We start from the raw sequence: 11,577 nt of genomic DNA on the forward strand, positions 1-11,577 counted from the left end.
TGGAACCACGGGGTGGTCAAGACACAAAAATATATAAGGCTATGCTCTTTGGCTTTTAGGAGATCAGAGAAATGATCAGCGGTCACTCCTCTATTTAATGAAGAAAAATCACATGCACCTATTTGAATTCGAGACAATGATGATGATAGTAAGAAGTTTTGCACATCACGATAATGGTGCCAGTGACCAATAGGTCTAAGGGTTTACTGAATAGAAGAAAGTGGTGATGCTGCTGTTGGTGTTATTGCCACATAAGTGAGGAAAATCCTACTCTACAACACCAGGTATTCCCAGGTGGTCTCCCTTCCTGGTACTGACCTGGCCCAACGTTGTTTAGCTTCCAAGATCAGACGAGATCGGGCGCTGGCAGCGTGGTATGGTAGTAGAGAGTTTTATGTGAACGCCAATGAGAGTGCACCTATTTAAGAATATTGAAGATAAGAGTCGACAGAAAAGTGATAGAAGAAGATTCGTGGAAATGTGTGGATCTGCTTTTCACGTTAGACCCGATTCCAAAATTCCCACTCACGTGGTGCAATGTACCGGGAATCGTGAATGAGAGTCCACGAAAAATGGTGATCTATGGAAGATGCAATGGTCAGAATTGGCACTGATAATTGCAGTCGGAAGAAATCCCTGGCTGCTAGTATGTTATGATTTAACCAGACAGACAGTAAATGATAAGGAATACTCAATGAACCAGGTGAATACGTAGTCTCCTCCTGAGATTTTAAAAAAACTGCATCACCAGAGTGACTACGTATTCACCTGGTTCATTGAGTATTCCTTATCATTTACTGTCTGTCTGGTTAAATCATAACATACTAGCAGCCAGGGATTTCTTCCGACTGCAATTATCAGTGCCAATTCTGACCATTGCATCTTCCATAGATCACCATTTTTCGTGGACTCTCATTCACGATTCCCGGTACATTGCACCACGTGAGTGGGAATTTTGGAATCGGGTCTAACGTGAAAAGCAGATCCACACATTTCCACGAATCTTCTTCTATCACTTTTCTGTCGACTCTTATCTTCAATATTCTTAAATAGGTGCACTCTCATTGGCGTTCACATAAAACTCTCTACTACCATACCACGCTGCCAGCGCCCGATCTCGTCTGATCTTGGAAGCTAAACAACGTTGGGCCAGGTCAGTACCAGGAAGGGAGACCACCTGGGAATACCTGGTGTTGTAGAGTAGGATTTTCCTCACTTATGTGGCAATAACACCAACAGCAGCATCACCACTTTCTTCTATTCAGTAAACCCTTAGACCTATTGGTCACTGGCACCATTATCGTGATGTGCAAAACTTCTTACTATCATCATCATTGTCTCGAATTCAAATAGGTGCATGTGATTTTTCTTCATTAAATAGAGGAGTGACCGCTGATCATTTCTCTGATCTCCTAAAAGCCAAAGAGCATAGCCTTATATATTTTTGTGTCTTGACCACCCCGTGGTTCCATCAATACAGCAAGTCTGTACTGGTCAAGGGGAATGGGGGTATGACCAATTTAATGTCTACAACCCTTCCACACACTCTTTACCAATAAGAGACCAGAACATTTTATTTATCAAGATGCTATGTATGTCACATTTTGAAGGACAGATCTCAGGGAAGAACCTTTAATTGCAAAAAAACTAATAAAAGTTATGTTTTAAATATTTCATCTTAATTATCATATCAAATTTACTTCTTTCTACAAGAGTGCGCCCACACAAGAGCCTTCTTTTTTCTCCCCATTTTCCAAGGAAGGAATGTGTAAGTTGGTAAGAGCATATTGGTGCGCCCCAGGATTTTCATCCCATGCAGGTAAGAGAGCAATGTCATGCCTTACCTGTTTGAGAAAGAATATCGGAAAGGCAATACCAACAGAACCATCTCATATCCCACCTACAGGCGGACCTTTTCAGGTAATACAGATTGACTTTATTCAATTACCCCCTTGTCGAAATTTGAAATATGTACTTGTTTGTATAGATGTGTTCTCAAATTGGGTCGAAGCATTTCCGGCGGCCACAAATACCGCTATGTTTACTGCTAAGAAAATTGTGCAGGAATTTGTATGTAGATATGGTATCCCTAGAATAATTGAAAGTGATAGGGGTACCCATTTTACAGGTGATGTCTTTCAAGGAATGTGTAAGTTGATGGGAATTGATAGCAAGCTGCACACTCCATACCGTCCACAGGCGAGTGCGAAGGTGGAAAGAGTGAACAGCACTATTAAAAATAAACTGAGCAAAGTTATGGCAGAAACAGGATTGACATGGCCAGAAGCTTTACCCATTGTACTGTACAGCATCAGAACCACTCCCAGGTCCCCTCTTAATCTGTCTCCCTTTGAAATCTTGTTTGGTCGACAACCGCATGTTATGATTAACCCTCAGGATGATTTGAAGTGTAACAATGAAGTGACTGTAAAGTACCTGATTAACATGAGTAAACAGCTAAGGAATCAAAATGATAATTTGAAGTTGGTGATTCCTGATTTACCAGATAGTAATTGTCATGACATTGAACCTGGGGATTATGTAATGATACGGAATTTTCTACGCTCAGGTTGCCTTATTGACAGATGGGAAGGACCATACCAAGTCTTATTGACTAGCACTACAGCATTGAAGGTTGCCGAGAGAGAGACTTGGGTTCATTCGTCCCATTGTAAGAAGGTTGCTGATCCAGAGAGGTCCCGTGATAAGGAACAGACGGTAGAGGAAGTTGTATCACTGGAGTGTCTGTTCCAGGAGGACTGAGGCGGCACCTGAGCATTGAGAATCACAAGATCAAAAGCAGTTGTCGATTCCCTGTTTCCCTTTTATTGTTTTTCTCCACTCCCCATCCCCTCTCCCTCAAATTATTTTTTTTCCCCTTCTCATTCTTCTTCGTTTCCTCCTAAGATGGACTTGCCTCAAGAGACTGTGATCCGGATTTTCCTGTTGACCATGATGTTGACCAGAGCAGTCTGTTCCGGCGAGAGTACCATGGAGGTCGAGAAAGGTTCTGGAATGGGTTCTGATGACAGAGATGGAGGCGTAGTTTTCCGAGAACAACATAATCAACAAGCAAAGGCGAGTATCAGAAAACGATCCGATAGCATAGACCATAGAAGGAATTGTGAAGGATTGTTAGCTGAAGAAAACTGTATCTGTAGGCTCTGTGACAATGTAGTTGAGGATGGGTGCATCAAGAAATGCCAATCCAGTTTTAATATCCACATGGACCGGCATCCCTTGAGTGACTATCACTCCTTAGTGGGTAGTGTGTTAAATCAAACAGATTGTTGGGTATGCTCTCAAGTACCTCAAGGTCATAGCAAATCAGGACTAGTACCATTTCCTTTAACGATAGGGGAGGTACTTGAGCTAAGTGGTGGGAGGCCGGTGGACAGGAGGTTTAATATCTCCAGTCCTCCTAGTTTGAAGCTCCACCAATATCATGTGGATAGATCCCTAATATGTTTTAACATTTCCAATCCCCGAAAGCCGGGAAATTGGGAAGTGTCATGGAGTAACCAAACCATGGCCTTCTCATATAGAGCAGATAGAATGCCGACAGATACAGAGCTTATACGCCACATAGCCAGTAGAGGAAAATCTTTCCGATATAGGTATACCCTAGGAAGTAGGATTACGAGAGTTGGAGAGGTATCACCAGGATACTGTGCACATATCGTACAAGCTGATACGTGTACTAGACAGATGGGAGAATTAGGGTTAGGAGATTTCACATGGAAGATGTGTAATATGGTTATGTCCTACTCCGTCCCATATGTTCTCCCCGATGATGCATATTTCATATGCGGGAGGAAGGCGTATAAGTGGCTTGCCCCAAACTCTGAAGGATTGTGTTATATTGGGAAAGTACTGCCTGAAGTAATGACTGTATCACATGCCAAAATGAAAGATATACACCGTGTTGCCCAAGCTCCTTATACTCACACCCACTACGAGCACGTAGTTAAACGGCACCTGATAGAAAGAACAGAGCATCCGGCCTCTGACATGATCCATGAATCCACCGGGATTCAGTTTCTACTTGCGTTAGACATCACTCGCACCGCCAGAGGAGTGTTGAATTATAAATACATATCTGCGCTCGCAAGTTTGTTAGACAATATCACAGAAATGTATGATGACACGTTTAGGTATACTGGAAGAGAACTTCAAGCTTATAAAACAGAACTGGTTCAGCATAGAATGATTCTCAATTATCTCACGGCAGTGACAGGTGGATATTGTGTCACACTGGCAACGCAGTACGGCGTGAAATGCTGCACATATATAACGAATAGTACCGAGGACCCGGTCGAGGTCATAGACCAAAAGATGGACGATATTCTCCAATTAAAGTGGGAATTTCGCAGGAGACACAATCTCACCCTTGCTGCTGTGGGTAATGAGCTGACTGGTTGGGTGTCATGGTTGAACCCGCGAAATTGGTTCTCTGGTTTAGGAGAATGGGCTCAAGGAGTCATAATGGATGTAGGGAAGTTTCTCCTATGTATCTTAGGTGTTGTCATAACGATTGGCTTGGTATTTAGATGCGGTCAGGCTTTAATGAAGTGCAAACATAGTACCAGGGTAATGAGTTTAAGGATTGAGGAAATTGTAATTCCAATGGATTTGATTTATGACCCAACGGTAGAGACAATGATGTGATGAAAATGCGATTATACGGTCCGTTTCTTTCACCTGTTTTTCCATTTTCTCCAAGGTAAAAAGACCCACCTGGACGAGGAATTTGACGAGCCTGTATACAGACAACTGATGGATTAAAGAAGAAGTTTTGACAACCTTATACACAGATATTTGATGAACTATGCCATAGACCCCCAGTTTCCCTAGAAATTTTAAAATTACGCTAGCCCAACACTTTTGTAAGTCTATGGACATTGACAAAGCTTTTGCCCACACCTATTGGCAAAAGCCCAAAGAAGACTGCATTCAACAGACACCAGACAAGACTTCAACCGACAAATGTTCATTAACCTGACATAGAATACCACTGCATTTACCATAATTGTGTCTTATCTTCATCTCTACAACCTTCAGGTAAAGCACACACATAGGCGATAGGGAATACCGGCACAGATATCAGCATTCACATATTCCCCCATTCATGTATCATCAACTAAAATGTGCTCCCCCATTTTGTTGCAACCAAAAGCCGAAGAGAGCTCGGTAAAGTTTGACAGCCCATCCACAGACCCGTACCACGGGATAAGAAGGAATTCAAATGTATACTTCGCAATACCTCGAAGCTTGATTTAAAACACGTACGGCACGATGATACATGACCCCCCAAACATGGATTCATACACACATGCTTCTGCTATCTCACTAGGTCATACCCTTTTCCTACCTTCTCCTCTCCTCCCCTACCCAATCATGGAAATGTATTTACACTTGACATATATTTTTCTCGTTTTGAAATGTTTTAGGAAGTGGCAGTTATTGTTGACTGCCAAAGGGTGGACTGTCAAAGTCAGAAAAATATCACTATGCACACTGCCATATTTGCACCTCATGCGAGCTCCCGCTGTGCGTGCAAGAGCTCTCCCGTGCGTGCGCATACTCGCCTTCGCGGGCACCCGCAGGCGCACGATATGCGGATTTACGGTAGAGTTTGTATGCATCTAGCGGGCGATTCAATCGATATATATTTTAACCATATAATGTATTTTGTAGATCATGGTCCCTTTGATAGATTCTGAAAGTTTAGTTAATTTAGCATGTTCATGGACAGAGGGATCCCTCTTTGTCTGATACAAGGGGTCAGACAAGGATTATACAGTGGTGTTTAGTATCCATCGGAAGAGTATTTAATTAGCAATATTCCGGTGTTGGTTTGGAGCAGATTAATTGCTCGTGCGAATAGTTATGGACATAAGAAGTTTATGTCCATTTACTATTATTTGCACTTACTTATCCATGCGGCGGGAAACCTAGTTTCCCACCCACCTGAGCAGTTGGAAGTAGACACAACCCACCTGTATGAATCAACCTTAGACCTTTTGTTTTAGTGCGAAGACGAATTCCTGTGTCCAATGAACAATGAGATTGTAGGGACCATTGAATTGTATTGTGTGTGGGGCATAAATAGACAAGCCGATCTTATCCAGCTCTCACTCTTCAACGGTTCTCATTGCTGATAATCGGGAGCTGGATGTCCAGAGGCGCATGCGATCGTTCCCCTTTGTGCGTAAGTTTTTCTCCGCAATCATATTGTCTTTCTTGTTATTCTGAGCCATATATCTCTCTCTCTTCTCTCTCTCTCTCTCTCTCTCTCTCTCGTTTCTCTTATATAGTTATTGTACTGATATTGTATTTCATGTGTAGTTATCTGGTTAGGTAGTCTATGTTATATTGGTAGTGTATGACTTGTATTGTATTATTCTTTTGAACGTTCATTCATTTCCTTAAAAGGCGTTAGACCCTTAGACCAGTATTGTGTGTTCATTATATTGCAGTGGGTAATAGGAGCGTCTCTATCGCTCAAACAGCTTTAGTGTAAACCCGCTTACTAAGTGTTGCATTCTCATCTTATCACTACACCAGGGTTTACTGCATAATACACTGTTTTATGGTATAGTTATAAAGGTTTAACATTGTGAGCGTCTGCGCCGCTGGTGATCTCCTCGTGGTCCCGAGCGTCCGCTACGCTATAGCGAATCATTACGTTAGTCGGCAGCCAATAGCGGGCCTGCCTGTGATCTCTTGGCCGTGAGCGAACGTAACGCTTGAGCGTCTCGACTACGGCTAAGCGATTGTTACGCAACGTGCGTACCCTTACGGTATTCCATACGTTAATAGCGTACAGTGTTCTTAGACCTCTTAAAGGGTTTTAAGTAAGATAAATATTTAGCTTTATCAGATGACACAGTAGTGCCCTTTCTAGACGCAACGCCACATAGTAGAGCACCTTATACACATAATGCCACACATTAGTAATGCATTTATACACATAATTCCACACAGTAATGCCCTTTACACATTATTAATGTCCTTATAAACATAATGCGCCTTAAACATTATGACAACCTTTATTAATGCCCTTTTACACATAATGTCCCTTGCATATATGCTGCACATTATTAATGCCCTTATACACATAATGACACACACAGTGCCTCCTACACATTTGCTGTACATTATTAGTGCCCCTATACACATAATGACACACATGCAGTAGTACCCTGTTACATATGTGCACATTATTAATGCCCTTATACACATAATGACACACACAGTGCCCATTACACATATGTTGCACATTATTAATGCATTTTTACATGACACACATAATGCTCCTTACACATATTCCGAACACTACTGCACAACCAACCCACTCACATGCACACAGCACTCACACTGCCACTAACACTGTGACCTCTGCCTCTGCTTGGATACAGCTGTGTCCTCATAAATCTTGCCTCAATGCTAACGTTGGGCACCTTTTTTATGAAAATGCATCTTACTTGCATTGCTATGTGGCTAGGATGCACAAGCAGCTTCTGCTGATTAAAATGATATGCAGCATGCCTATATACTGTGTGAGACTGTGGCTGTATCTGCATATGAAATGCTACACACAGAATATAGGCATGCCGCATATCATTTTAATCAGCAGAAGCTGCTGATGCCCCTAGGCATATCAAATGCCCTAGGCAATTGCCTAGTTTGCCTATGCCTATGGCCGGCTCTGCGGGCGACTGTGACAAACTTCCGCCACTGGTGTGCATACAGCACCTGGGTGTAACCTTCCCGGGGGTGCCACCAAAATGCCACCTCCACCACAGTGACTGGAAGCCGGGTGCTGCAATGGGACATTATCGTGCAGCGCCCGCCTCCTGCCACTATAGAGGAGCCAGCCGTGCGGGGCAATCTCTGGGGGCAGCCCAACATCTGGAAATGCTGGGCATGACCCCAGAGTGATGTAAATGGTGTTTCCCGCCAGGCCACATTCCCTTCCTGCAAGGTCAAGCTCCCTTTTTGGGTGCACATGCGGGGCGGACTAGCCCTGTGCTGGGCATCCCCCCGCATGTCTGAGTGACTGATCGTAGCTGTGCTAAATTTAGCACAGCTACGATCAACTCGGAATGACCCCCTATATCCCTACTACATTATTTGCATTAGCGCCCCTTATCAAATGTGCCAGTTCTTACCTGCAAGAAAAATTTTATTTCATAATCTTTGTGAGGATATATAAAAAAAATAAAAAAAAAATAAAAATCCACTTTGAATAAGAGTGAAACTATTTGTATGCAGAACAAGGACTGCACTGTAAGCATCCACAACGTCAGTGTTCAGTGGAAATGGATTATATTTTCCTGTCTGTGCAGTACAGAATGAGTTTACAGGACAGTCATTTCCAGATTTGATGAGAATATGGTAATTTCACAAAACCCAGGTGTTTTTCTCTTTCCTGGCTGTATGCCCAGAAATATAAGCATTTCGATACCTGTAATTCTCTATTTTCCAACAAATTCCTTCCATTCATTATACTGACTGCCTACAGTGTTAATCACTAGCCAGAATACCAAGATGCAAACACAATTGTTTGATTCAATCACAGTCCAATATTATTTTTGAAACACGTCTCAACAGACTTGGGTTAATATTTATAAAACCAGATCATTATACTGTTGTTACAAAAAAAAAAAGAAAAGGGAACGCATTTTGTATTGTACTTTCTTTAGAAACTTTGTTAACAGGAAAGATACTTTGAGATTATATTTGTCTCTGGGAGCATAATATGTATCATACGCATTACAAATGTGGTTTGTAAAAAGTTATTGTTAACATACTGTATATTGTATATTTACATTCACAAGTTATTATGGGGCAGATGTATTAACCTGGAGAAGGCATAAGGAAGTGATAAACCAGTGGTAAATGCAAGCTGATAAACGCACCAGCCAATCAGCTCCAATTTGTAAATTAACTGGAGCTGATTGGCTTGTACTTTTATCACCTTGCATTTGTCACTGGTTTATCACTTCCTTATGCCTTCTCCAGGTTAATACATCTGCCCCTTTGTCTTTAATTACCAGTCCAATTCAATTAGCACCTCGGCCATAGAGGTGTGCAGGAAACCTACCTATGTTTGGCCTTCAGTGATAGGAAAACATGTGCGCAGCTGAACATCGCAGGTTGTTCTGTGACAAATTGCTTCTAATTAAGTAGGCCTTCAATTGTCACATCTTTCCTATGAATTATTGGGAATAGATTTTTTTTTTTATATTAGTATGTTTCTTAGGAGCATATGTACTAATAATCATGAAACTGCAGAGAAGGGGGCCCATCCGGAAGTGCACACGGGCCCCCTCCTCTGTTAAAGCGCCCTTGACTGTCACTATTATTAACACTCTGTATCGCAGCAGATATTTCCTTCTCTAATGAAAATATATCCCTGCTATATATGTAGGGAAACCCGTAGGGACAACGGTAGCAATAACCGCTGGCCCTGCTACTGTAGTTACTTCCCCGGAAGAGTTCTTTTTGGAGGAGTTTTTCACATTTGCAAAAAACTCCTCTGGGGGAATCTGACACTGCGTATGTAATACATACATACTATGTATATGTGCGTATGTGCACAGTGGCAGTTTCCAGGGATCGGGCCAGCGCCGGATGGACGATGCAGGAGGGAGATCGAAAGATCTCACTCATGCTACCATGCCTCCATTTGCTGAAATGAGTTTACACAATCTGAAGATGGAACTTACATTGCCAAACTCTGTAAAGCTTTGCTTTTCTGGGTTTAGTACATACAGATGTTTCCAGGTTCATAGTTGCCGCGATGCATACGCATGTACGTAAACATCGCGGCAACGATTAGCTTCGGCAATGCACTGCGTATGCATCGTGGGTGCAAACATACGCACGCTGGCATGGACGCACATTGCGGCAACTTAGTCGCAACTGCAATGAGTGTGACTACATCTGTAGGAGTCAGTGCACATTGATAATAACAGGGACTGCGTTCTGTAGCGCTAATTAGCATTCTGCAAGAGATTTCTGTGAAATAATCTGCAGTATGCTATTAGTACATAGTTACAAGCCATAAAATGATGCAGAAACTTCAGTTTCTACATACGTTTATGGGGGAAAAAATGCTTGATAAATAGGCCCCTTAGCTATTTAAACTTCACGTTTTGAACAATTTATGATATTTTTGTTTTAGCATTGTGATATAAATGTGACTTTAGTTTGTTTGGTTATTGTAGAGATAAAGTAGCAGGTAAAAATTGCACTTCCAACAAGATATCGGCTATCTCCAAGTTTATGATAAGGATAGGCAAAACCTATTTAGTGTGTTTTAGACCTAAATGGCCTCAAATCGCTGTGTGTGGGGGGGGGGGGGGGAGGGGGGTGTGCAGGGGCGCCCGAATGTTTTGTGGTTGCGGGGGCATAGTAAAAAACACATTTTGCACTTTCCCCCCCATTCACCCCCCCTTGCGGGGAGAGCTTACCTCTGGATCCCCGTGGTGGCTCCTACCTTAAAAAGGCTGCCTCCAGCGCTGCAGCCTTCTGCCCCATGTCCTGTCCTAGCTGGCTCTTCACTCTTCAGGGATGCATTAATGGGAGGAGGCATGGCCATGCTTGGACATCCCCGCCTCCTCCCAGTAATACATCAGTGAAGAACCGGCTAGGACAGGACAGGGGGCAGCAGGCTGCTGCGCTAGTGGCAGACTTTTAAAGTAGGTGTCTCAGTGGGGATCCCCGGAGGTAAGTGCTCCCCCTCCTTAGCGCCTGTGCCTCTTACATGTTTGGGGGGGGGGGTGCTGCCCCCTTGCCCCCACCGTTCCGATGCCTCTGTGTGTGTGTGTTTCTTTTACTCTCTTGTTCCCTCTCTTCCTCTCTCTTTACACATAGATACATACATACATACATACAGTATGCAAAGCACATTTAATTGAAATGATGAGTCTAGCGAAGGTTAACTTGCATCAATGGGCATGTCTAGTGTTATCTAGAGAGTGTTTACCCCAACCTCCCTCCCCACCCTAAATCATCTAATCCCCCACCAATGTTCTTAACTCCCTTACCTGTTATGAGAAATGGAAGTGCCCACTGGATGGTGTACTTAATATAGCGTATGTAAAACTCAGTGCACTACTTCAGCTCCTACATAGGCCCAGTAATGGGGAGGATGTCACTACATCTTGTGTGTCCCTGAGTGACATGCTGGCAATGTCATATCAATGGACTTTTGACAACACCGGTAAATTTGCTGTGATGGTGTATCAGAATGTGTGAACACTTTCTTTGACATATTTTCTTATGAGGAGATTTATAAAACATACACAGACATTTTGACCCACGGACAGCTTTGGGAACCACCTGTACAGTACAGAATGTCTGAATTATTCCAATGGTCAGAGATAGCCCACTTCCAGGCATTGCTTACCACAAAATGTAATCAGGATGTCAACAAAGTGTATACATTTCTGCACAACACAATTAGCATAGCTGGGATTGTGTCACAGCACCTTCAGGGTACATGGCTTAAATACCTGTCACGACAACCAACTTTATAGCACAGTACACATTACTGCTTTGTGCTTG

At 42.8% G+C, this 11,577-nt stretch overlaps 2 non-coding genes across 2 annotated transcripts; one reads left to right on the top strand and one right to left on the bottom strand.

Moving 5' to 3' along the window:
* Window positions 1-269: 269 nt before the first annotated feature.
* LOC134947071 (5S ribosomal RNA) lies at window positions 270-388 on the bottom strand. Its single transcript, XR_010182532.1, has one exon. It is a non-coding gene; the product is annotated as a 5S ribosomal RNA (ribosomal RNA).
* A 695-nt stretch (window positions 389-1,083) lies between these two features.
* On the top strand, window positions 1,084-1,202 carry LOC134947084 (5S ribosomal RNA). Its single transcript, XR_010182534.1, has one exon. It is a non-coding gene; the product is annotated as a 5S ribosomal RNA (ribosomal RNA).
* Window positions 1,203-11,577: the final 10,375 nt, after the last annotated feature.

This window comes from Pseudophryne corroboree, chromosome 7 (genome assembly GCF_028390025.1).
Source record: "Pseudophryne corroboree isolate aPseCor3 chromosome 7, aPseCor3.hap2, whole genome shotgun sequence".
NCBI classification, from domain to species: Eukaryota; Metazoa; Chordata; class Amphibia; order Anura; family Myobatrachidae; genus Pseudophryne; species Pseudophryne corroboree.